This window comes from Leucoraja erinacea, chromosome 4, assembly GCF_028641065.1.
Source record: "Leucoraja erinacea ecotype New England chromosome 4, Leri_hhj_1, whole genome shotgun sequence".
Classification (NCBI taxonomy): Eukaryota; Metazoa; Chordata; class Chondrichthyes; order Rajiformes; family Rajidae; genus Leucoraja; species Leucoraja erinaceus.
Window position 1 is genome coordinate 26088681 of NC_073380.1, and position 26204 is coordinate 26114884.

Sequence of the window (26204 nt, forward strand, 5' to 3'; positions counted from 1 at the left end):
ATTAAAGACTCATTTTTCAGGAGCTCTATTAATTAAACTTGAATAGATGCCACAAACCAATACTTTATCAAACAGTCTTTAAAAACTTGTCAACTGTTCACAGAATTACCAGTCCATTCTTAACTTTGTATATTGCGATGTTAAGCCCCTCTGTTTCTCCTACCTTATCCCCATCACATTTATTCCACCATCTCCTACTTCCCTTGAACCATACGCCTTTTCACTTGATATGCTCATCTCCCATCCCCGAGCCACATATTTTCTTTTTAATCTCCCTTCTTTCTCCATTCCCCCTGCCCTCTTCCATACATATCCATTCATTTCATTCCTCCTTTTCTTTCCTTATCTGAGACCCTTTTGCCTCCTTTTCACCTCTAGCTTTTGTCACTTACTCCATACATTTTTCATCACCCACCCCACTTCTCCTCACCTGTATCCACCAAACACTTGCCAGTATTAGTCCCACTCCCACCTCTCTTTTCCAGTTTTCACCCTGCTACTACATCAGTTGGAAGAAGGGTCCTGACCTGAAGTGTCACTTTTCCATTCCCTCCACAGATGCTACCGAACCCAGCACTTTGTTTTCTGTTCAAGATTCCAGCATCTGCAGTTTCCTGTATCTCAGTTTGAAAATCGATTAGCTCATCTTTTTAATGTCATGAACATGCCATTTAGTGTCTCCTCAAACTTTTTCAGTCCTCTCATGCGATGCAAATGTTCTCAATTGATCTGGTAATATGAATGGCAAGAACAATAGTGAATAGCTAATTTATATTACCAATGCGACAGTTAGACAGAGTGGTGAATCAACATGTTATGAAGAGAAATTTGCAGCTTATATTTAACAAATAAGGTGTTGTTTGTGTAATTATGGCATGTTATCTCCCACTAGGTATATCACACGACCATTACAATGCATAATGCTGAAACAACTGATAGTTTGAATGAACACTTAAAACATTTCGAATATGGATCCTCATTACTTCTTCATAATAATGCATCCAGAGAAGTTACGACACTGAATTATGTCTGCCAATTACTCAATCACCAATTGATTCAAACTCTTTTACTGACATGTTGAAGTCTCTGTCGTGTATGTTATACAGTCGAAACTCAAATGAGCCACTGTCCGACCATTTAAAAATCCCAACGGATCTGGCATTGGGCTCACCAAGTAAAATTGGCCTCTTTCTCCCTCCTTTTTATCAGGATCCTGGTTCCCGAAACACTTACCAGTGCCCCAATTCCCTTTTGCTGACATCTTTCTTTGAACATAAAACAGAACATTGAGCAGTACAGTACAAGATTAGGCCTCTTGGCCCACAATGTTTGTGCTGAACATGATGCTAAGACCATCACTTATCTACCTGGAAATAACGCATATCTCTCCCTTCCCTGCAGATTCATATGCCTATTTAGAAATCTTTTAAATGCCACTAATATATTTGCTTCAACCACCACATCCAACAGAGTGTTCCACGCACTCTCCACACTCTGTGTAAAAAACTTGCTCTGCACATCTCTTTTAAACTTTGCTCCTTTAAGAAAGCTATACCTGTCTTGTGCTATCCTCTACCATGTCCCCTTTAAACTCACCTTTTCTGTTTGTGGCGCTGCCTTGAAATTCAATGGGTTGACAGAAATATTGCTGTACACATATTCTTATTGAGAAAGTGAATTAAAGGGATGTTAATAAAAGGAACATCTGATAGTTGTAAAAATTGGCTAGTCTGGCATGCAGCTACCATCAGGATGAAGAAACAAGAGCCTGTGAACAGTTACCTTCAGGTTCTAGAACAACTTTTCCCCATCAATTATTGGGCTCTTCAAAAGAACAGAACACTTACCTCAACCTACCTCGACAACTAGGTTCCATTATGGACTTTGTTCTGGTTGCACGACATACTTCAATTTTGTGCTATTGTGGATTGGATACCTAATCTCATTGATGATTAATTTATTGTTTTATTTATTGATGTGTCTTTATTTATGGGTCATTACAGTATTGGGTCTATAAAGCTGCAGCAATTAAGAATGTCTTTAATCTATTGCCAGTTTATATGAGAATGAAACACTCTTGACTTCAAGTTCAAGTTCAAGTGAGTTTATTGTCATGTGTCCCTGTATAGGACAATGAAATTCTTGCTTTGCTTAAGCACACAGAAAATAGAAGGCATTTACTACAAAACAGATAAATGTGTCCATATACCATGATATAAATATATACACACATGAATAAATAAACTGGTAAAGTGCAAATAACAGAAAGTGTTATTATAATCAGAGTTTTGTCCGAGCCAGGTTTAATAGCCTGATGGCTGTGGGGAAGTAGCTATTCCTGAACCTGGTTGTTGCAGTCTTCAGGCTCCTGTACCTTCTACCTGAAGGTAGCAGGGAGATGAGTGTGTGGCCAGGATGGTGTGGGTCTTTGATGATACTGCCAGCCTTTTTGAGGCAGCGACTGCGATAAATCCCCTCGATGGAAGGAAGGTCAGAGCCGATGATGGACTGGGCAGTGTTTACTACTTTTTGTAGACATTTCCTCTCCAGGGCGCTCAAGTTGCCGAACCAAGCCACGATGCAACCGATGGTCAGTATGCTCTTGACTGTGCACCTGTAGAAGTTAGAGAGAGTCTTCCTTGACAATCCGACTCTCCGTAATCTTCTCAGGAAGTGGAGGCGCTTTTTCGATAATTGCGTTAGTGTTCTTGGATCAGGAAAGATCTTCAGAGATGTGCATGCCCAGGAATTTGAAGTTCTTGACCCTTTCAACCATCGACCCGTTGATATAAATGGGGCTGTGGGTCCCCCTCCTACTCCTTCCAAAGTCCACAATCAGTTCCTTGGTTTTGCTGGTGTTGAGGGCAAGGTTATTGCGCTGGCACCATATGGACAGTTGCTCGATCTCTCTTCTATATTCTGACTCATCCCCATCAGTGATACGCCCCACAATAGTGGTGTCGTCAGCGAACTTGATGATGGAGTTCGCACTGTGGTTCGCTACGCAGTCATGGGTATAGAGTGAGTACAGCAGGGGGCTGAACACGCAGCCTTGAGGTGCTCCCGTGCTGATTGTTATCGAGGCTGACACATTTCCACCAATACAAACAGACTGTGGTCTGTGGATGAGGAAGTCGAGGATCATATGACTCATGTTCCTAAGTAGAGTGCCTTTCTTGAAATAATGTCTGCTAAATCAATTGAGATATTCATGATTGAGGTGCATAGATTTGTAGAGGCATGCAGATAAAGGGACTTGAGGACACTGTGAATTGGATCAAGTATTCCACCCAATATAGAATTGGGTTCTCATTTTCAATGGTTCAATGGTTCAATGGTACTTTATCATCACATATACCGAGGTACAGTGAAATTTCTTTTTTACATACAGTTCAGTACAAGTGATACTATACATAAGCACCTTTTAGATATAGTACAAGTGTATAGAACCAGTACACTGAGAAAGCATACAAGAGTCACCGGGTTGGATGCCATTTTCAAGTCCCAGTTTTCATAAGTGCAGAGTTCTTAACCTGACCATGAATGCCTGTTGTCCTCGCAGTGTTGCAGGATTAGCCTGGTCAAGTGTAGCTGTTGGTGTCCTCCACTTCTGCTCCACCACTATGTGTAGCTGCAGGTCGCGTTCGGTCTGCGCGTTCAACCTCTTGGAGCGGCACTCGATCCAGCCGAGCTCCAGGCTGCTGCAGGGCCTCCAGTGGCCCACTCCATCATTGAGGTGCACTGCATTGCATTTTCTGTTCAAAACCTTTTCATGACATGTAAACTGACTTCTGAACACCCATATCATATTATTTGTTTACCTTTTCAAATTCACAAATCCTGCAGGCTGTTAAGTTGCTAAATTTATGGAAATTATAAAAACAGAGTGTATGTGTAAAATACACAAATGGAAAGAAATATATCAGAATCCACTTTACGTCTAGCAAAGGTTTCGATACTGTCCTCAGATTTTTGAGGCAATGATATTTATACTTTCCAAATGCAGCTCTGATTAATATAAGCACTTCCACGTAAAATACCAATTTTCCACTTGAATGCTGATAATCAGGCATAAAATTAGGCTTTAGGCTTCCCAGGTAATAAATAACATTAAATATTCAAGTAAGACTGGTTTGGACTGTTTGACTGTTCCATTGAATTGGCATCGGCCTATCCTTGCACTTTGAAACACATTAATACACATTATCAACATTTTTATTGCTACTGCTCATATTCAAAATAGCTGAACGTATTTAAAAGCTATTCCCTTGTCTGAATTTAGAATTTACGGCGTTAATAATAATTATTACATATAACAATTCTTATTATTTGTTCAATATTAAAAATAATAGCAAAGCGGATGATTGCGTTCTTGAGTGCTAAAAATAGAGCACCAATCAGTACTACTGTAAATCGCTCTTCTAAGCTCAACAGCAATAATAGATTGCATGATACTGTTTGTGAAGAGAATCTGTTAAGATAATATATGATTCCATATCCTTAGTTATTACAAGCCCTCTCGATGAATCATCAGTGTTTAAAAAAATATCCACTCAGTTGCACTGCTCCTGGAAATTAGAAGTCAGTTGACGAGAAATTAACTTCTTGGCCCTATTCCTTCAAACAAACTGTTTAGTTTCAATTCAATGCTACACTACATGAAGAAACTCATAATTGTTCTTAATTGTACTTGAGAAGCATTGATTAAATAATTGTTGGCTGAGTGGAAGGCTTTGGTTATAATTGTTTGGTGGATTTTCTTTTTGTTTCTTTCACCTTCAAGATTTCCAAGCTTAGATCTTGTAGATGGTTATAGTGCCAAATAGAATTTTATTGCATTTGTACAACTTTCTGTAATTACTTAAAGATGCATCATCAAATGATAATGTCTGAAGAAGAATCTCGACCCGGAACGTCACCCTCTTTCTCTCCAGAGATGTTGCCTGTCCCGCTGAGTTATTCCAGCTTATTAAGATGTATTCCTCTTACAGTTAGTCCATACCCCCACAGGTTACAATTTTCAATTTTAACCAAGCCAATTAGCCTACAAACATGTATGTCTTTGGAGTGTGGGAGGAAACCGGAGTGTAAACCCATGTGGTCACAGGGAGAACATACAAACTCCATACAGACAGCATCCGTAGTCAGGATCGAACCTGGCAGCCGCTCAACAGCTGTGCCACTGTGCCGCCCCTTACGCACTCAGCTTAGCCACTGGAGTAACGCCAATGTGTACGAGATCATAACTTCTGTACTTCCTGGCTCCCGATTACTGAAAACTCTGTCAATAACGAACATGCTGAGAAATCTTGGTTCAACTCCTACTTCAGAAACCAGAGCACAATAATATTGGGACTTGGTGCAGGGCTGATAAATTTTGCTACTTGTTCTGAGAAGATGATAATATCAGGCCTATGTATGTCCATAAAGGTTTGAAGGTCCTACAGGAGAATCTTGAAAAAACAAAACAGGCAACAGGCAACCCGGATCTCGACCCAAACTTCTCTCCAGAGATGCTGCCTGTCCCGCTGAGTTACTCCAGCATTTCATATCTAAACCAGTTCATGAGTCTGTATAAGTGCCTCTTAAATGGGGCTAATGTCTGAAGTATTTCCGGGAGATTGTTTGTGTCTTCCTTAGTGAAGGTAGAACCAAAGCATTCGTTTAACTTTTTTGCCATTTCCTTGTTCCCCATTATAAATTCACCTGTCTCTGACTGTTGTGAGCCTGTTCCATTTAGGTGACTTTTTAGGCGATTACAGTCGCCACATGCTCACCTCATGTTCACGGGTGGTTGCCGGAGAGTTGCCTTCATGGTGGTGATTAGCTCCCACATTCTGGGAACTAGTCACGGCCTCATTATGGTCGCCGAGAATTTTTCCACATGTTGAAAAATTAGCGGCGACTAGAATGTAATCGCCATGGAGGGTAGCGATAATTCTCATGTCGTAGGTGGGTGGCAAGGAGGTCCTAGTGGGTTGCCAGGAGGTCGAAGGTTCTCTTAGGTTCTCATAGGCTGTAGCCGGTGCTGATCGATGAATTTCATTGGCTCATTGGGGAAAGAAACATAAGCTGTAGTTTTCAAAACCAAGGATAGCTGATCGGTAATGTTAATGTCCGCCGAACATAACAGCCGTGTAACTCTGGCTTCTTAAATGTTGTCTGGCTTCTTAATAGTTATCTCCACTCCTTCTTCTTCCTTCTCCCCCCTTCTCCCCCCTTCTCCCCTTTATCCCCCCCCTTCTCCCCCCCCCCCCCCCCCCCCATTTAAAGGACTCATACTGTGCTAGCCATCTAAATTACAGCGCCAACCTTCCTGTTTATCATGGTGTGTGTCTGTCTCACCTTGGCTTTGCACCATGTGAATTTCAGATTGCGCTCCCACCGTTTCCCTGGCCCCCGCCTTTGCGATGTGTTTGTGTGCGTGTGTCACTCTGACAGTCGCCGTTCCAGTTGCCGGTTTTTCAGGCGACTGCCACAACTTGACTGTTGCCAGCACATGCCTGAAAAATCACCTAAGTGGGACAGGCCCATAAGGGACCTACATTAGTCTTCACTAATCTTTTCCTTTTTACATACCTACAGGAAGTTTCACAGTCAGTTTTTTAATTTGCCGCAAGCTTTCTTTCATGCTCTTTTTTCCACTTGTTAATTAACCCCTTTGTCCTCCTCTGTTGAGTTCTAAATTTCTCCCAGTCCTCTGGTTTGCCACTTCTTCTGGCCAATTTATATGCCTCTTCCTTGGCTTTCACACCATTTTTGACTTCTTTCGTCAGCCACGGTTGAGCCGCACTCCCAGTTTTATTTCTGGAGTTCATCCATGCGGTGTTTAAATCTTTGCCATTGCATCTCCAATGTCAACACTTTAAGTATGATTTGCCAGTCTATCCTAGCCAATCCTCGTCTCATACCTTCAAAGTCTCCTTTATTCAAGTTAGGACCCTGCTCTCATAATTAACTGTGTCATTCTCCATCCCAATGCAGAATTCCACCATAGAAAACATAGAAGATAGGTGCAGGAGTAGGCCATTCAGCCCTTCGAGCTTGCACCGCCATTCAATATGATCATGGCTGATCATCCAACAGTATCCTGTACCTGCCTTCTCTCCATACCCCCCTGATCCCTTTAGCTACAAGGGCCACATCTAACTCCCTCTTAAATATGGCCAATGAACTGGCCTCAACTACCTTCTGTGGCAGAGAATTCCTCAGATTCACCACTCTCTGTGTAAAAAATGATTTTCTCATCTCGGTCCAAAAAGAATTCCCTCTTATCCTTAAACTGTTGCCCCTTGTTCTGGACTTCCCCAACATCGAGAATAACCTTCCTGCATCTAGCCAGTCCCACCACTTAAGGATTTTGTAAGTTTCTATAAGATTCCCCCTCAATCTTCTAAATTCTAGCGTGTACAAGCCGAGTCTATCCAGTCTTTCTTCATATAAAAGTCCCGCCATCCCAGGAATCAGTCTGGTGAACCTTCTCTGTACTACCTCTATGGCAAGAATGTCTTTCCTCAGATTAGGAGACCAATACTGTACGCAATACTCTAGGTGTGGTCTCACCAAGACCCTGTGCAACTGCAGTAGAACCTCCCTGCTCTTATACTCAAATCCTTTTGCTATGAATGCTAACATACCATTTGCTTTCTTCACTGCCTGCTGCACCTGCATGCCTACTTTCAATGACTGGTGTACCATGACACCCAGGTCTCGTTGCATTTCCCCTTTTCCTAATCGGCCACCATTCAGATAATAGTCTACTTTCCTGTTTTTGCCACCAAAGTGGATAACCTCACATTTCTTCTTTTTTTGCACTAATGCTTTTGCCCCAGCAGACAACAGAGTAGAAGATAACACTTGCAACCACAGTGTTGTAAGGCATGTTGCACATGTTTTACAACATTGTGGTTGCAAGTGTTATTTTCTATGCTGTTGTCTGCTGGGGCAACAGCATTAGTGCAAAAAACAACAAGAAGCTGGTCGAACTGGTTAAACGAGCTAGCTCAGTGCTGGAGGGGAGAGTAGACTCTGGGATGGATGTACTTGAGAGGCGTATGAGGCACAAGGTGCAGGTCATCCTGAAAAACCCCGGGCATCCCCTCCATGTAATTCTGGAGAGTCAAAAGAGCACTAGGAACAACAACCGGCTCCTCTCCCTGCCCTGTAGAACGGAGCGGTTCAGGAGATCCTTCACCCCTGCAGCCATTAGATTTTATAATTCGGACCGCTATGCTGTAGGGGGATGCATTCTTGCTATTTTTAATTTTGAATAGTTAATTATTGATCTTTTTAAGTATTTATTGCTCTCAGGTAGTGTCCACAGTGTATTCTATGTATTTTCTGTCTGCGTTCATTTTGAATCTGTGGGTTTGTTGGTTGGGGGCTTCTGGACATCTGAATTTCCCTGAGGGGATCATTAAAGTATTTGTTATTTATTATTATTATTATTATTATTATTATTATTATTTTTATTATTATTATTATTATTATTATTATTTATCCACATTATACTGCATCTGCCATGTATTTGCCCACTCACCCAACCTATCCAAGTCACCTTGCAGCCTCCTAGCATCCTCCTAACAGCTAACACTGCCCCCCAGCTTTGTGTCATCCGCAAACTTGGAGATGTTGCTTTTAATTCCCTCATCCAGATCATTAATATGTGGTCGAACTATGGAAAGACAAGTATGCAGAGACTAAAGGTGGCATATAACGATGCCATGAGAACACTGCTAAGGAAACCTAGATGGTGTAGTGCCAGTAACAGGATTGTGGTTGCAGGAGTCAGTACTTTATTATCCTAAGACATCACATGTATAAATTCATTTTCAGGATAAATAACTCTAAAAATGTGCTTATTGTGGCCTTGTCAAACATAAGGGTTAGCACTACACGCTACGAATCCCAGCTGTGGAGACACTGGTATCGTTGTCTCGTTGTAGGACATTGATCATTCTTTTAATCTGGATTTTTAATTTATGTATTGTGTATAAAAAAATATATAAATTATGAAGTTTTTATAAGTGATATAACCATATAACCATATAACCATATAACAATTACAGCACGGAAACAGGCCATCTCGGCCCTACAAGTCCATGCCAAACAATTTTTTTTCCCTTAGTCCCACCTGCCTGCACTCATACCATAACCCTCCATTCCCTTCTCATCCATATGCCTATCCAATTTATTTTTAAATGATCCCAACGAACCTGCCTCCACCACTTCCACTGGAAGCTCATTCCACACCGCTACCACTCTCTGAGTAAACAAGTTCCCCCTCATGTTACCCCTAAACTTCTGTCCCTTAATTCTGAAGTCATGTCCTCTTGTTTGAATCGTCCCTATTCTCAAAGAGAAAAGCAAGTCCACATCAACTCTGTCTATCCCTCTCATCATTTTAAAGACCTCTATCAAGTCCCCCCTAAACCTTCTGCGCTCCAGAGAATAAAGACCTAACTTATTCAACCTATCTCTGTAACTTAGTTGTTGAAACCCAGGCAACATTCCAGTAAAATATACTAAGATTTTATTTGTATTTTATAATATTTAATATGCAATGCATTTTTTATGTAATGTTGCCCCTTGTCTGGACATTGAGTCCGTAATAAAGTTTATTATTAATATATATTGTAAATAGCTGGGACCCCAGCACCAAGCCATGTGGTTCCCCACTAGTCACTTCCTGCCATTCTGAAAGGGACCCATTCACTCCTACTCTTTGCTTCCTGTCAGCCAGCCAGTTCTCTATCCACATCAATACTGAATCCCCAATACTGTGTGCTTTAAGTTTGCATACTAATCTCTTATGTGGGACCTTGTCAAAAGCCTTCTGAAAGTCCAGATATATCACATCCACTGGTTCTACCTTATCCACTCTACTAGTTACATCCTTGAAAAATTCTATAAGATTCGTCAGACATGATTTACCTTTCATATATCCATGTTGACTTTGTCCAATTAATTCACCACTTTCCAAATGTGCTGCTATCCCATCTTTAATAACTGACTCCAGCATTTTCCCCACTACCGATGTTAGACTAACTGGTCTGTAATTCCCCATTTTCTCTCTCCCCCCCCCCCCCCCTTTTTTTAAAAGTGGGATGACATTAGCTACCCTCCAATCCTCAGGAACTACTCCAGAATCTAAAGAGTTTTGAAAAATTATCATTAATGCATCCACTATTTCTGGGGCTACTTCCTGAAGCACTCTGGGGTGCAGCCTATCTGGCCCTGGGGGTTTATTGGCCTTTAATCCATTCAATTCACCATTGGTGACCACAAACTGTTGTCTAACATGGTCAATTAAGGGCGTAAAATTGGCTTTAAATAGGTCCTTGTGTTTCTTGGTAATCTTAATACCTGAATAAGTAAAACAATCAATAGTCAATCTAAATGGAAACTGTCCATAATTCGAAATTTAATTGTTTAGTGGAAAAAGCTCACTCTTACTAAGATTTAATTTATAACCAGAAAAACTACTAAATTGCTTAAGTAAAGCTATTATTGCAGGAATAGATTTCCTTGGATTAGAAATATATAATAACAAATCATCTGTATAGATAGATAGCTTATATGTCTTATTCCCATAGACAATACCAAAAATATTGGGGGATTCCCTATGAGCAGTCGCCAAAGGTTTCAAAGCAATATCAAACAATAAAGGGCTTAAAGGACAGCCCTGTCTAGTACCTCGAAAGAGCCTAAAGAAAGGGGATCTCTGATTATTGGTAAGTACAGAAGCCTGAGGTATATGATATAAGCTTGATCCAAGAGATACATTTTGGACCAATCTTAAATTTTTCAAGTGTATTGAATAAATATTCCCAATCTACTCTGTCAAATGCCTTCTCAGCATCGTGAGATGATACATTCTGGAATTTTATTTGAAGCAGTATATAAAATATTCATTAATCTCCTAACATTAATATATGAATAACGATTTTTAATAAAACCTTATTTTTTTCAGAAATTCAGAAATAATTTGCAGTAAAATGTTTTCCAATCTCATAGCTAATATTTTTGAAAGAATTTTATAATCTTTATTTAACAATAATATACGTCTATATGATGCCACTTCAGTAGGATCTTTATCTTTTTTAAAGAATTAAAGAGATAGATGCTTCATAAAAGGATTGTGGTAATTTATTCATTAAAAGGGCTTCTTCAAAAACTTCGCATAGCCAGGGGACAGTAACTTGAAAAATACTTAAAGAATTCCACTGTATACCTGTCTAAGCCAGGAGCTTTACAAGAGTGCATCGAAAGGTTTGCTTACTGTATTTCGTCCTCCGTGATGGGTTCATCTAACAACAAAGACTCATTATGTGATAAATTTGGCAAATTCAATTTCTTTAAAAACATGCATTATATTGGAATCAGTACGAAATTCTGATTGATATAGTAAGGTATAAAATTCTTGAAAGGATTAATTAATTTCATCATGATCTACTGTCAGAGTACCATCTCGTTTACAAACTTTAATAATCTGACAGCTTTCAATTGATTGCCAAGTAATTTGATGGGACTAAGGGAAAATAAATGTTCGGCATGGACTTGAAGGGCCGAGATGTCCTGTTTTCCGTGTTATAATTGTTATATGGTTATATTTGCCAGATTTATCACCATGTATATAAAATTGACTTTTGGTTTTAAGTAGTTGATTCTCAATCGGTGATACTAATAACAAATCATCTCATTTGAAGTTCAACTCTATTCTTATAAAACTCTAAACTAGGAGCTTTAAAATATTTTTTTTATCAATTTCTTTAATCTCATCAGACAATATATATATTTCATTTTGAATTTGTATTTTTAATCCCGAGGAGTATGAAATAATTTGTCGATGAATATATGCCTTAAAAGCATCCCAGACTACCCCATTGGATATTTCTTCAGTAGAGCTAGTTGAAAAGAGAAAAGGCAATCTGTGGTTTAATAAAATTAACAAAATTCAAATCTTGAAGCAAAGTAGTATTAAATCACCATTGTTTAGCACTAGAATTGAATCAGATAGTTTGATTGACAGTTTCAATGGTGCATGATCAGAGGTGGCAAGTACAGAAGCCTGAGGTGTATGATATATCAGATACTGCATCATACTCACACGCAGTAACCGATGAGACTAATCGGAAGTATATTATAAAGTAGACAATCCTGGAGTAACTATGATATACATGAGAGAAAAAAGAACATTCTTTATCATTTGGGTGTAAGAATCTCCAAACTTCTAACATTCCAGAATCAAGTAAAAAATAATTAATAAAACTAGCAAATTTATTTGGGAGTGCTTGATTAGATGCAGATCTGTCCATCGGGGGATTCAAACAACAGTTCAAATCTCCACCCATTATCAAAAGATGTTTGTTTAGATTAGGAAAGGATGAAACTAGCTGTTTAAAAAACTCAGGGTAATCATTATTAGGTGCATAAATTTTCACCATAACAACCTTTTGGTTATGAAGTAAACCAGTAATCATCAAAAATCTACCATATGGATCAGAAATTGTTTCATAATGAACAAACGAGATTCAACAATAAACGGGAGTCAATAAAAATAGAAACTCCTTTCACTTTCGCCTGTGAATTTGAATGGGACTACTGTCCTCTCCAAAACTTAAAAAAACGTTGATTATCTTCCTTCCTCACATGAGTTTCCTGAACAAAGATAATCTGAGCATTTAGTCTACGAAAAACTGTAAAGATTTTTCCTTACTTTTATAATACTGCAACCTTACTACATGCTGCCACTAGAGAGACTCCGGAATGATATTTCAATGGAAGAGTTTAACCATGAATTGTAAATTGAAGATGTAATAAAAAGTGAAATATAGCACATGTCAGCACAAAAGGATGATAAGTAAGGAGGATCTGGATAAGACAAATGTTTCAGTTGTAGCACAGACAATGATACAGGCATAAAAAATGGCTGGACCCGTTAATGGAGAAGTTAAGAGTCATAAGCTCTGTTTCAATGGAAGAAGCTGTCTCTTCCACGTCACAGCACGGGACAAGCAATGCTCCAACAGAGCTGGTGGAGATGTCCAGAAGTGATGAAAAGGTCAGTCTGGGTATTACTGCATACACATGTGGATTCGACAGCGGAGAACTGAATATAAATAGGGAAGAGAAAGGAGCAATTGTAGAGTTTCTCCAACAACAAACAGATATGTAAAATAATTGCTGAACTGCACTGGAGGAGCATATCCATTTTGAGTGTGACAAGAAATAAAGTCATAAGGTCAGAAGTGATAGGAGTAGAATTAGGTTATTTGGCCCATCAAGTCTACTCCGCCATTCAATCATGGCTGATCTATCTTTCTAACTCCATTCTCCTGCCTTCTCCCCATAATCCCTGAGACCCATTGTTTTGATGTTCTTAATGTTGTGAGGTAAAGAAAATGGGACAGAAAATTGCAAGATGGGCACTATCATAGCTGATGTATTGAACGACAATGGCTCAGGTTGTACCAATGCAGAGGCAAGGACAGAGATTACAATATGGGGGCTGTAAGCATAGTTTTAAGAGGAGTGAGAGGACATCCAAGAAGGAAAGTCAGGATTGACAAAAGGACAAAATTACAAGAAACAAAGAAGGCATGATTTAGATAATTCTCCTTTTTGAAGTCCTTTTCATTTTATTTAAAAAACGATCCTCTCAGAAATATATGGCAATCATTATCACTATCAATATGGAGCATTTATAAAATGTGCTTCAGTAGATAATGCTGAAGCAAACTTCTGAAGTAATTGCATAAAAGGAAAGAAAACATTCATGAATATGATGAAAATAGGTTGCAAAACTAGTTCCACTGATGTTTAGAAAGACATTGAATGCAGTGAACATTCAGAAAAACAGAGGACGTGACCCTTAAAATACCAGGTCCAATCTGACACTTCACTGCCTCTTGTTAAATGTGCTGTAGTGCATTTTCTTATCATTTTCTGAGATGTCATTGGGATGCATTTATAAAGTTGTTCATGGAAGAGGGAGTTACAAGGTTGTTAACCAAACAAAAAGGTTCAGATAAAATCATAAACTGAGAGAAAATTTGAGCAAAGCCTCAAGAGTATTTTATCATTACACAATGAGCATGTTGATTAATACAACATGCAGTTCAGAGTATTGTCACGTACATCAAAGGGTGCCACCTCCATTTGTATTGTTGGGACAATTTTGATGCATTGCTATCTTAAGAAATAGTTTAAGAAACAGTTTGAGAAACAGTTAGACAGGTACATGGATAGGAGAAGTTTGGATGATATGTACCAAAAGCATGCGGGTGGGACTAGTGTAGCTATTGTCCGGTGTGGGCAACTTGGGCCAAAGGGCCTGTTTCCGCACTGTATCACTCTATGGCTCTATGACTTTACCCAGGATGTTTCCACTAGTGGGAGAGTCTGGGACCTGAGGCCATAGCCTCAGAATAAAAGGACGTACCTTCAGAAAGGAGGAAGAATTTCTTTAGTCAGAGGGTGGTGAATCAGTGGAATTCATTGCCACAGCAGGCTTTGGAGATCAAGTCAATGGATATTTATAAGGCAGAGATTGACAGACTCTTGATTAGTACAGATGTCAGAGGTTCATAAGATCATAAGTTCTAGGAATAGAATTAGGCCATTTGGTCTATCAAGTCTACTCTGCTATTCAATCATGGTTGATCTATCTTTCCCTCTCAACTCCATTCTCCTGTCTTATCCCCATAACCCCTGACATTCTTACTAATCAAAAAACTGCCAATCTCCACTTTAAAAATATCCATTGACTTGGCCTCCACAGCAGTCTGTGGCAGTGAATTCCACAGATTCACCACCCACTGACAAAATAAATTCCTTCTCATCCCCTTTCTAATGTTACATCCTTTAGTCTTCCCTCTGATCCAAGACACTCCCATTACTGGAAGCATCCTCTCGACATCCACTCTATCTTATATCCACGCCTATCATTATTCCTCACTTTTCATCACCTGGATTTATAGGGTCAATTTACGCAAGATATGAATGGAACCAATATTACTGCAATATGAGGCTGGTGGCACTGCTGTGTAGTGAGCAGTGACCCCAGCTTTGTCCCCAGGTTAAAGCCAGGTTAAAACACTGAGCAACCTGCATGGTGGTACAGCGGTAGAGTTGCAACCTTACAGTACCAGAGACCTGGGTTCGATCCTGACTATGGGTGTTGGAGTTTGTACGTTCACCCCGTGACCTGCATGAGATTTCTCCGAGATCTTCGGTTTCCTCCCACATTTCAAAGATGTATAGGTTTGTAGGTTAATTGGCTTGGTATATGTGTAAATTGTGTATAGTATTGTGTTAATGTGGGGGGATCACTGGTCGGTGTGGACCCGGTGGGCCGAAGGGCATGTTTTCACGCTGCATCTCTAAACTAAATGAAACTAAACCAAAGTCCAGCTGTGCCTCTTTAGGGATGTGCATATGATGTACAAACAAATGCCATTTTAAGTTGGATCAGATCAGAACAAATGCTCTGGAGTTTTTAATCCTTTATTTGATTGATGGAGTCAGTGAGGTTCTAAGAAAACTAAATTTGAAATTACTTTTGTTGGTGGTTAAATTTCTTGCAATTGTTTCCGACTGTTACCATAAATATGCTGTAGTCATTGCACATATACTCAAGGGTTGTTTTTAAAGCTAAAGTTGTAACTGAGGCATAGTGTAAATTGAGAGTTGGTGCTCAAGCTGAAGCTGAAGCTGTTTTTTTAATGTTAGGGCAAACTTAAATAAGCCAGACCCAAGTCCTCACAAAAAACAATATCAAATCATCCCATGAATGTCAAAGTATGACACATTGCCAAGGAAGTGCAGAAAAAGTATTTGTGAGGTAGCAGTGATGAAAGGGGCAGGGATAATGGGGCATGAATGAATGAATGGATGAATGAATGAATAAGTTTATTGGCCAAGTATGTACACATACAAGGAATTTGCCTTGGTGCTCCACTCGCAAGTAACAACACGAAATACAGTACAATTAAGAATAAAACATAAAACATTAAAACATTAAGAAAAAAACATTATAGTTTAAACATGGGAATGTTTAATATATGAATGGCAGGTGATTAACGCAGAGATTATTAAAGAGCAACTCGCATTGACTTTTTTAAGCAAACTTCTTGTACTGTGACACAAGAAACAATTCCAACCTGTGAAGGCGGAGTTAATAAACCAGGGTTGTTTACGAAGGGAGATGATGCCTTGCCAAAGCCATTAAGCTGATGTGTGGGATAAATGTGTTTAATGAGAATTATGGGTCCACCAGTTCCATTGTGTCCTTCTTGAATGGTTTACCCAAGATGACTGTAAAATATTTGGCAGTTCACAGATCATGGAAACATAGAAAAATAGGTGGAGGAGTAGGTCATTGTTCCTGCAATTAACCCATCCAATCCTCTAAGAATGTTATATATTTCTATAAGATCCTCTCTCATCCTTCTAAATTCATGTGAATACAAGCCCAGTCGACCCATTCCTTCATCATATGTCAGTCAAGCCATCCCGGGATTAACCTGGTGAACCTAAGCTGCTCTCCCTCAATAGCAATAATGACCTTCTTCAAATTAGATGACCATATTTGCACACAATACTCCAGGTGCAGACTCACCAAGGCCCTGTACAACTGCAGTAGGACCTCCTTGCTCCTAAACTCAAATCCTCTTGCAATGAAGGCCAACATGCCATTAGCTTTCTTCACTGCCTGCTGTACCTGCATGCCTACTTTCAGTGACTGATGCACAAGTACACCCAAGTCCTGTTGCGCTTCCTTTTTCCTAATCTGACACCATTTAGATAATAATCTGCCTTCCTGTTCTTGCCACCAAAGTGGATAACCTCACATTTATCCACATTATACTGCATCTGCCCACTCACCCAACCTATCCAAGTCACCCTGTAGCCTCATAGCATCCTCATCACAGCTCACACTGCCACCCAGCTTTGTGTCATCCGCAAACTTGGAGATGCCATCTTTAATTCCCTTGCCTAAATTGGTAATTTATGTTGTAAATAACTGGGAATCTAGCTCCAAGCCTTGCAGCACCCCACTAGTCGCTGCCTGCCATTAACTTACTTGCTTACTTACTTACTCCCTATTATGCCTCCTGGCATGTAGGGCAGCAACAAAGGTCCTCCACTCCTGTGTGTTCAGGGCTAGCTTCTGGACACTAAGCCAGGTCAGGTCCATTGTTTTCATTTCCTCCTCTACAGTTCGACGCCAGGTGGTTATTGGTCTTCCTCTTTTCCTTTTCCCTTCCGGTGTCCAGTGCAGGGCTATTCTTGGAATGTTGTCTGGTTCTCTTCGGCTTTCACCATTGACATTCATCCTAGCATCTGCCGATAGTCCTGGAAGTCCATCACTCCCAGTAGTATTGATTCCTTCAGTTGCTCTTTCCGTAACATATTTGTTTTACGAGACACGATTGTTAGCCCTGTGCTCAACCTCCAACCTGGAGGACCAGTGGATTGTTCTTTGCCTCGCCTCTACCCTTTGACCTGTCCAGCATGGGAGACCCTAACAAGAGACAAATCTCCCACTGGCATAGCGCTTGGGGTCACTGAGACACACAAGCTCCCCGACCACGACAAGGTTGCAATCCAACGGGGAGAGATTAAAGCCATTCTGAAAAGGACTTTAATTCCTACTCTTTGCTTCTTATCTGCCAACCAGTTCTCTATCCATGTCAATACTCTACCCCCAATATCATGTGCTCTAATTTTACACACTAATCTCTTGTGAGGGACTTGTCAAAGGCTCTCTCTCTCTCTCTCTCTCTCTCTCTCTCTCTCTCTCTCTCTCTCTCTCTCTCTCTCTCGCTCTGTCTCACTCTGTCTCTCTCTTTCTCTCTCTCTCTCTCTCTCTCTCCCTCTCTCTTCTCTCAATCTCTCTCTCTCTCTCTCTCTCTCTCAAAAGATTATTAAGGATTTGGACACACTAGAGGCAGGAAACGTCAAGTGAAGTTTATTTGTCACATACGAGATGTACAGTGAAATGAAAGTGGCTAGATGGGGCTCTTAAAGATAGCAGAGTCAGGGGATATGGGGAGATAAGTCATGATCACATTGAATGGCAGTGCTGGCTCGAAGGGCCAAATGGCCTACTCCTGCACCTATTGTCTATTTGTATTGACTAGTATGTGCTTGTTATGCTGCTGCAAGCAGATTTTTCACTGTTCCGGCACCTCAATACACTTGCATATCCGTAACGTCACCCATTCCTTCTAACCAGAGAGATGCTGCCTGTCCTCCACCATAAATGAGGCTCGCACCAGGGTCTCTTCCATACCCCGCAACACTGCTCTCTCTCCCCATCCCCCCACTCGCAACAAGGGCCGAGTCCCCCTAGTCCTCACCTTTCACCCCACCAGCCGTCACATACAAAAAGTAATCCTCCGCCAGTTTCGCCACCTCCAACATGACCCCACCACTCGCCACATCTTCCCATCTCCCCCTATATCTGCCTTCCGCAAAGACCGCTCCCTCCATAACTCCCTTGTCAATTCTTCCCTTCCCTCTCGTACCACCCCCTCCCCGGGCACTTTCCCTTGCAACCGCAAGAGATGCAACACTTGTCCCTTTACCTCCCCCCTCGACTCCGTTCAAGGACTCAAGCAATCGTTCCAGGTGCGACAGAGGTTTACCTGCATCTCTTCCAACCTCATCTATTGCGTCCACTGCTCTAGATGTCAGCAGATCTATATCGGTGAGACCAAGCGGAGGTTGGGCGATCGTTTCGCCGAACACCTCCGCTCGGTCCGCAATAACCAAGCTGACCTCCTGGTGGCTCAGCACTTCAACTCCCCCTCCCACTCCATCTCCGACCTCTATGTCCTGGGTCTCCTCCATGGCCACAGCGAGCAGCACCGGAAATTGGAGGAACAGCACCTCATATTCCGTTTGGGGAGTCTGCATCCTGGGGGCATGAACATCGAATTCTCCCAATTTTGTTAGTCCTTGCTGTCTCCTCCCCTTCCTCAGCCCCCCTGCTGTCTCCTCCCATCCCCCAATCTTCGGGCTCCTCCTCCTTTTTCCTTTCTTGTCCCCGCCCACCCCCGCCCCCCATCAGTCTGAAGAAGGGTTTCGTCCCGAAAAGTTGCCTATTTCCTTCGCTCCATAGATGCTGCTGCACCCGCTGAGTTTCTCCAGCTTTTTTGTGTAACCTAAATGCTGCCTGTCCTGCTAAGTTACTCCAGCTTTTTGTGTCTCTCTTCAATTTCAGGGTTAAATAAAAAACACAGTGCTGGAGGAACTCAGTGGGCTAGGCAGCATCTGTGGAGGGAATGGATTAGGAGTTGTTTCGGGCCAGGGGTCTTCTTCAATTGGAAGGAACTGCAGATGCAGTTGCCTTTGCATAACGCCAATTGATTCCGGGAATGCCAAGATAGAGAGAATGCCAATCCGCTCTATGATCTTTGGCAGTCCAAAAGCGGCGAAAGAAAATTAAAAATCCCCCCACCCTCCTATTTGCCCCTCCCAGTGAAGTGATGGACACGGGGTCTGGACCAATCGTATTCTTTTGTATTGTATTCAAATTTATTGTCATTGTCTCAATTGAGACAACAAAATGAATTTCCCTTACAGGCAGTATCGTTAAAAACAAATCACAAGAAAAATAATAAAAATAAATAATAAATAAATAATAAAACATATTAAAAATAAAATTGAAATTGAATTAAAATTTTTTTTAAAAGCACAAACACATAAAGTCCACAACAAAACATAAATGGCACCCAGGTGAGGAAGGCACCATAGTCCAGCCAGCCTCCCCTCCGTGTTCATCCGTGGTCGGGGCCTTCCGAGCACCCGCAGTCGCCGCCCCGGGTGGCCCGATGTTCAGGCCCTCACGCCGGGCTGGTAGAACGCCGACGCCGAACCCCGACGGTGAGCATCCTCCTCCTCAGCGGCCCGGACCTTCTTATCAGCCGCCTCCCGCAGCCGGAGTCTGCAGCTCCTGAGTCCACTGGCCGAGCTGGGCAGAGTCGCAGGACCCCGCGTTGTAGTCAGCGCCGCCCGCGTTGGGAGCTCTGCAAACCGCAGCTCCATGATGTCGGTGCAGCAGGTCCGGCACTCCGGGCTCCAGACGGCGACCCCCGGTAAGGCATCGCCAGCCCCGCGATGTTTCAGCGCTGTCCCGCCGCTGCTGGAGCTCCGGTCGATCCCGGCAGGAAAGGCCGCGCCAATCCAGGCAGGTAGGCCGCTGTGGGGGGAGGGGGGGGGGGCGAGGACGCGACTCGAATAATAGTCGCGTCCTCACCAGGAAGCGGCTGAAGTACGGTATCCCCCGCACCGTGCCCTCTTCCCCCACATCAAAACACCAAAAAAACACAAAAAAATACACTTTTACATAACTAAATAAACAAAAAAACAAAAAGATACCGGGCTGTAGGTGGAGGCTGCTGGCACCAGCGCCACCGGAAGTACAATACTACCGGAAGTGACAATGTCTCGGACAAAACGCATCCCCGGAGATGTCCGTTATTTGGCTTTTCGGCATAGTTTCCGTTCGGTTATTTGGCGTTTCGGTCCTGGTAACCGTTTTGAAAGTCCAAGTACACCACATCCACTGACTCCCTTATACAATCTACTTGTTATATCCTCAAAAAATTCGAGAAGATTAGCCAAGCATGATTTACCTTCATAAATGCATGCTGACTTTGTCTGATCCTGTCACTGCTTTCCAAATGTGCTTCTAAAACATCTTAAACAATCCTGCTTTCTCTCTCCATCCTTTCTTAAAAAGTGGGGTTACATTGGTTACCCTCCAGTCCACAGGAACTGATCCAGTCAAGAGAACATTGGAAAATGATCGCTAATGTATCCACGATTTCTAGGGCCACATCCTTGAGTACTCTGGGATGCAGACCATCAGGCCCTGGGAATTTATCTGCCAGGTGTGCCCACATCCACAACAGGAAGAAAATATTGCAAATAGCAAAGTGTTTCCATGTACATCTGAGCAGAAATTAGTAAAAAAAGATTGGTGAAATATAGCTGAGGATTGGCAGGACATTGTCAGGAAAAGTGACACTGACTTTGAGAACAGTGCTGACATGTATAATCGGACGTCAAACACAGGTAGCAACTAAACGCAGATGTGTGCCTGCTCACAAATGTCTGCCTGTTCTCTTATACACAGAGAGCTCCACGTAGGTTGCTCATTGTTGCATTGTACACGTCAAGAATAGTTCAAGGGGACATTCACATCTGGCATTCATTCACAGAAAGCACTCACGCCCTCACAAAAACCTTCATGGCAATGTCCTGCTTTCAGCAGGAAGCTGCATTCTGTGTGCACTGTTCTTCATAAACTTATGCAGGTCCCTCTTTATTCGCAGTAGGCCTTTGACAACTCCACCCATTATTAAAATTATGCTGAAGATAGACACAGAATGCTGAAGTAATTCAACAGGTCAGGCAGCATCTCTGGAGAAAAGAATTGGGTAATGTTTCAGATCGAGACCCTTCTTCAGACTCCTAAGCTATTGAGTTAGTGTGTATCACTGTGGAAGACAACACATCATTTACTGATTGAATACCCAGTTTTGTTTCCAATTGCCTGCAGTGATTTATGGGGATGTTTATGAGATCTGGACATCGCACAGATGGTGGGAAGCATATCTCCTTTTGACTTGGAGAGACTTCCAAAAAGAAAATTAGCTCGTCTTTATCAGGAGCTACTGTTTGTCGCAGTATTGGCTGGTCAGTGATGATGTCAAAGAGGGAGAGTTCCTATTAAAGTCAAGAATTTCAAAGCCTGTGGAGCCATGGAGGCTTCAGATTCCCAGCAAAAATCAAGAAAATAAGGACAAATTCCATTCATTTCATGGATCTACCTTCAGGCTTGATAAATGTCCAGGTTCATTGGCCGCCATGGTAGCCACGAGCAAGGCCCTTTCTGTATGACAATAGATGTCCTCAGGTTTGAGGATCCTCTTGATTCTGCAAACTATCTATTAAAGGTCCATGTGGGCACCAAAGGGAAAGCGCTTCTATTTTTCTTAGTTTGGCAAAAAAAAAACAAAAGTTATTCCCTGAACCAAAACACTGTTGAGAAATATATTAATTAAAAGTGTTGAAATTTCATTAATTTGCTAGGGGGCAAAGTTTTGATTTGTTACCAGTGTCTTGTGATAAATGTTTGATTGATTGATTGTTTGAAATATACAGCATGGGAACAGGCCATTCAGCCCACTGAGTCCATGCTGTCTATCACTCATTCACACTAGTTATATGTTACCCCTCTTTCCCATCCACTCCCTACACACTAGGGACAATTTACAGATGCCAGTTAACCTTCAAAACCAGAGAAAACCCACATGGAACCCCACAGAGTACCCGGAGGAGACCTATGTGGTCACGGGAGAATGCACAAACACCACAGAAACAACACCTGAGGTCAGGATCGAACACAGATATCTGGTGCTGTGAAACAGCACCTCTACCAGTTTCATGCAGTTAGAATATAAGGCTGCATTGGACTAAAATATCAGACAGAATGATGAGGATAGCAAGCATGACACTAGCAAGACAAAGAAACCAGCCGTGTATTTATATACAAGTTTTCAATACCTTGTGATCAATGATCAATAGTGCCTTATTTATCATAGATGCAGCTGCACAGTGAAATTCTTTTTGTATATTTTATACCTACTGGATCCTGCCCTTTTTGGCACAGCTATTCAAAGTTCAAAGTCTAGTCAGCCCGCTTGCTTGGTGTATTGGAACACACGCTCGCTTGATGTACCGGAGTAGTTCGCGTAACCCAACGTCCCTTTCCTCTCCTCATACCACCATCTTTCACTACTTCTTTCTTCAAGTTTTTACTTCATTTCTTTACTTCAATTCTTTAAATACTTTTCCTTTACGTATAGTAATATTGAAAATATGAGAGAGTCCTTTTGCTCATTCAGATCAATCAGGCACCAATTGATAATGGGCCAAAAAATCGTTTTTTTTTCATTTAATGAGGCAAGGATGTTGTGAATTGTTTATTGATTACTCAAAATGTTCAATACTTTAGGCATGTATCTGCACTCTTAACAAGGGACTGTGCTTAAAGGGATTGAAATTGGTGCTGCAATATTTCAGATCTCTGTCCAAGAAGGATTCGTTTTGAAAGCATTCCTGCTGAGAGTACAGATCAGTGAATTTCCCCTTAAGAGCTTTAATTAGTCTAAACCTCTAATTACAGGAGTACATGGTTTAAAGTGAAGACTGGAATATAAACGCTAATTCTAATCAGACGTTACAAACAATGTTGTGTTTTCTTACTTAGAGAGCTTAGAAATACAAGGAAAAAACAATTCTTCAAGGGTTGTCCTCGCTCAGTGCAACTGCAAATGTTTTGAGATAAAATCTAAAGGTGCTGGACAATATGTCAGGCTGTGTTTGGCGAAATTGAACAGAAGATTGTTTTCATGTCAGTGTACCAGCTAAAACTGTTCCAGACTAGAGGAGTGAATCAGCTAACTTGTTGGAGAGTTTAGGGCAGCACAGTGACAGGAGCAGAATGAGGCCATTTGGCCCATCAAGTCTACTCCGCCCTTCAATCATGGCTGATCTATCTCTCCATCCTAACCGGATTCTCCTGTCTTCTCACCATAACCGCAGTGGAATTAATTCCTTACAGCACCTGAGACCCGGGTTCGAACCTGACTACGGGTGCTGTCTGTATGAAGTTTGTACATTCTCCCTGTGATCCAGTGGGTTTTCTCCGGGTGCTCTGGTTTCATCCCATACTCTAAAGATGTGCAGGTATGTAGGTTAACTGGCTTCTGTAAATTGATCGCTATTTGGTGCGAACCAGTAGGCCAAACGGCCTGTTTCCACATGTGTATCACTAAACTGAACTAAACTAAACTCTACAAGTCCAAGTTCAAGTTTACATTTATTGTCACATGCAGTGAAATTTGGGGTTACGATACAGCCATACGAATAAAAAAGAACACAACACACGATAGACTTTAACATAAACATCCTCACACAGCGGAATAAAAGTTTCCCACTGTGAGGGAAGGCACCAAAGTTCAGTCATCCTCCTCTTTGTTGTTCACCTGTGGTCGGGGCCTCCCGAGCCCTCCGCAGTCACCGCAATGGCGGCCCGATGTTCAGGCCCTCTCGCCGAGATGATGGAGCTCCAACGTCGGAACGGAAGAACACTCTCAGCAGCTTGGACTTCCAAATCGGCCATTTCTTACCAGAGACCGTGGCTCCTGAAGTCCACAGGTCGAGCTGGGCAGAGATTCACACTAGCCGCCCTCGGCAAAGGGATCCCAGGACTCCGCGACATTGAAGTCAGCACCACCCGTGGCTGGAAGCTCCACAAACCACAGTTCCACGATATTGAAGCAACAGGCTCAACCCTCCGGGACTTCAAACGGCGATCCCAGGTAAGGCATCGCCCGCTCCGCTATGAATCTAGCGCTGCGTCGCTGCTGAATCTCTGGTCGGTCTCCAGCAGGAAAGGCCGCGCCAATCCAGTTGGTAGGTCGTGGGGGGGGGGCAAAATGCGACTTGGAAAAAAGAAGCATCCTCGCCAGGAAGTTACTGAGAAACGGTCTCCCTTTAACCTTCCCCCCCTCCCCCACATAAAAATACTAAGAAACATCCAAAACATAATTATTTAAACAGACTAAAAATAACAAAAAGATGAAAAAACAGACAGACTGTAGGCAGACGCTGCCATCACACATTGCCCCGAGTGGTTTTTAAACTATACTAAACTGAACTAAACTATTCAAAGGGAATGAAGCCAGAAGCTCATTGATTCAGCTCCCCAGTTGAAGACTTGTACCAAGACAAGCCTACTGTATGACCATGCCTTCCTCTCCCATGTTATTTCCACCATTCCATTATGTACTCCTCAAGCCAAATTCCGCAATTCCTACGATATTTGAAAATTTTGCACCGTTCCGCATGAAGCTGCATAGGTGTCAGAAATTGCAGGATTCCCATCCAAACTCAGTTCTGAACTTCCTGACAGATGTTTACTTGGCCTTTGCTGACTGTGCTCCCTCTTTGGAGTCCAGCTGTGAATCAGGAACTCCTTACAATTCCCCAGCATGTGCTGATGAATCTGCTTCCAAGACACCAAATTTTTATTTTTAAAATGTTTTAGAGTCATACAGTCATAACGTGTCGAAATAGGCTTTGCTGCCCAACTTGTCAACACCAACCCATATGTCCCTTCTATGCTTGCCTGCATTTGGCCCATATCCATCTAAACCTGTCCTATCCTTGCACCTTATTGCTCTTTAAACATTGCGATTTTCTGTGCCTCAACTACCTCCAGCAGCTCATTCCATACAACCAAAACTCTTTGCGTGAAAAAGTTACCCCTCAGACTGTTATAAAATCTTTCCCCCTTCTAGCAGAGTTGCCCCACTCTGTGCAAGAGACTATGTGCGTCCAAATCCTTCAAATATTTCTGAATGTGTGAAACAACAACAGACATCAAGACAGACAGCAAGATTGAGTTTCAGTAGCTGGATGAAATCGTGGGTACAGCTTCGCAACATGTTAATATTAGCGTTTTTGTAGCTTGTTTTGGCTTCACCAGCCGATGGGTTTATGTTGTGCCATTGAATAGAAGGAACAGGATGGATTCTGCAAGAACATTTACGTCAAGGGAATTTTTGGAGGAAAGTGCAGACACAATTGGGTGGGTGAAGGATGAATACGGGCAGCTCAGCAGTGCCAACAAATTCAATATTGTGTTTTTACCTGAATTTCTGATATTTGCTGTTCACATTGAAGAATCTAATAGAAGTCTTGGACACTTTGAAACGGATTTATTCCCACTTTTTGTTGGCATTTACCCAGCTACTATTTCAAAACCCAAGATAAAAAACAGGATTGTGGAGTCATCAGCAAAATTATTTTTTCTTTCTGTTATTAGTGTGCGCACTACCTTTTGGTAAATTTCAATTGCAGTTTCACCAAGACTTCAATATCTGTTCTAAAGTGTCATGCCTTGAATTGGATCAATACTTCAACCTGTGTATTATAGTGGATGATATCAGCCACCTTCTCAAATTATCATGCCTGCTTCAAAGAATGAGACACAAGAGACTGCAAGGTATTCAGAGGATCAAACAGCATCTGAGGAGATGCAATGGTCAGATGATGTTTCAGCCTGAAGAAGGTCCTGACCCTGAAAGGGTTCACTTCACTCCACAGATGCACAGTTCCTC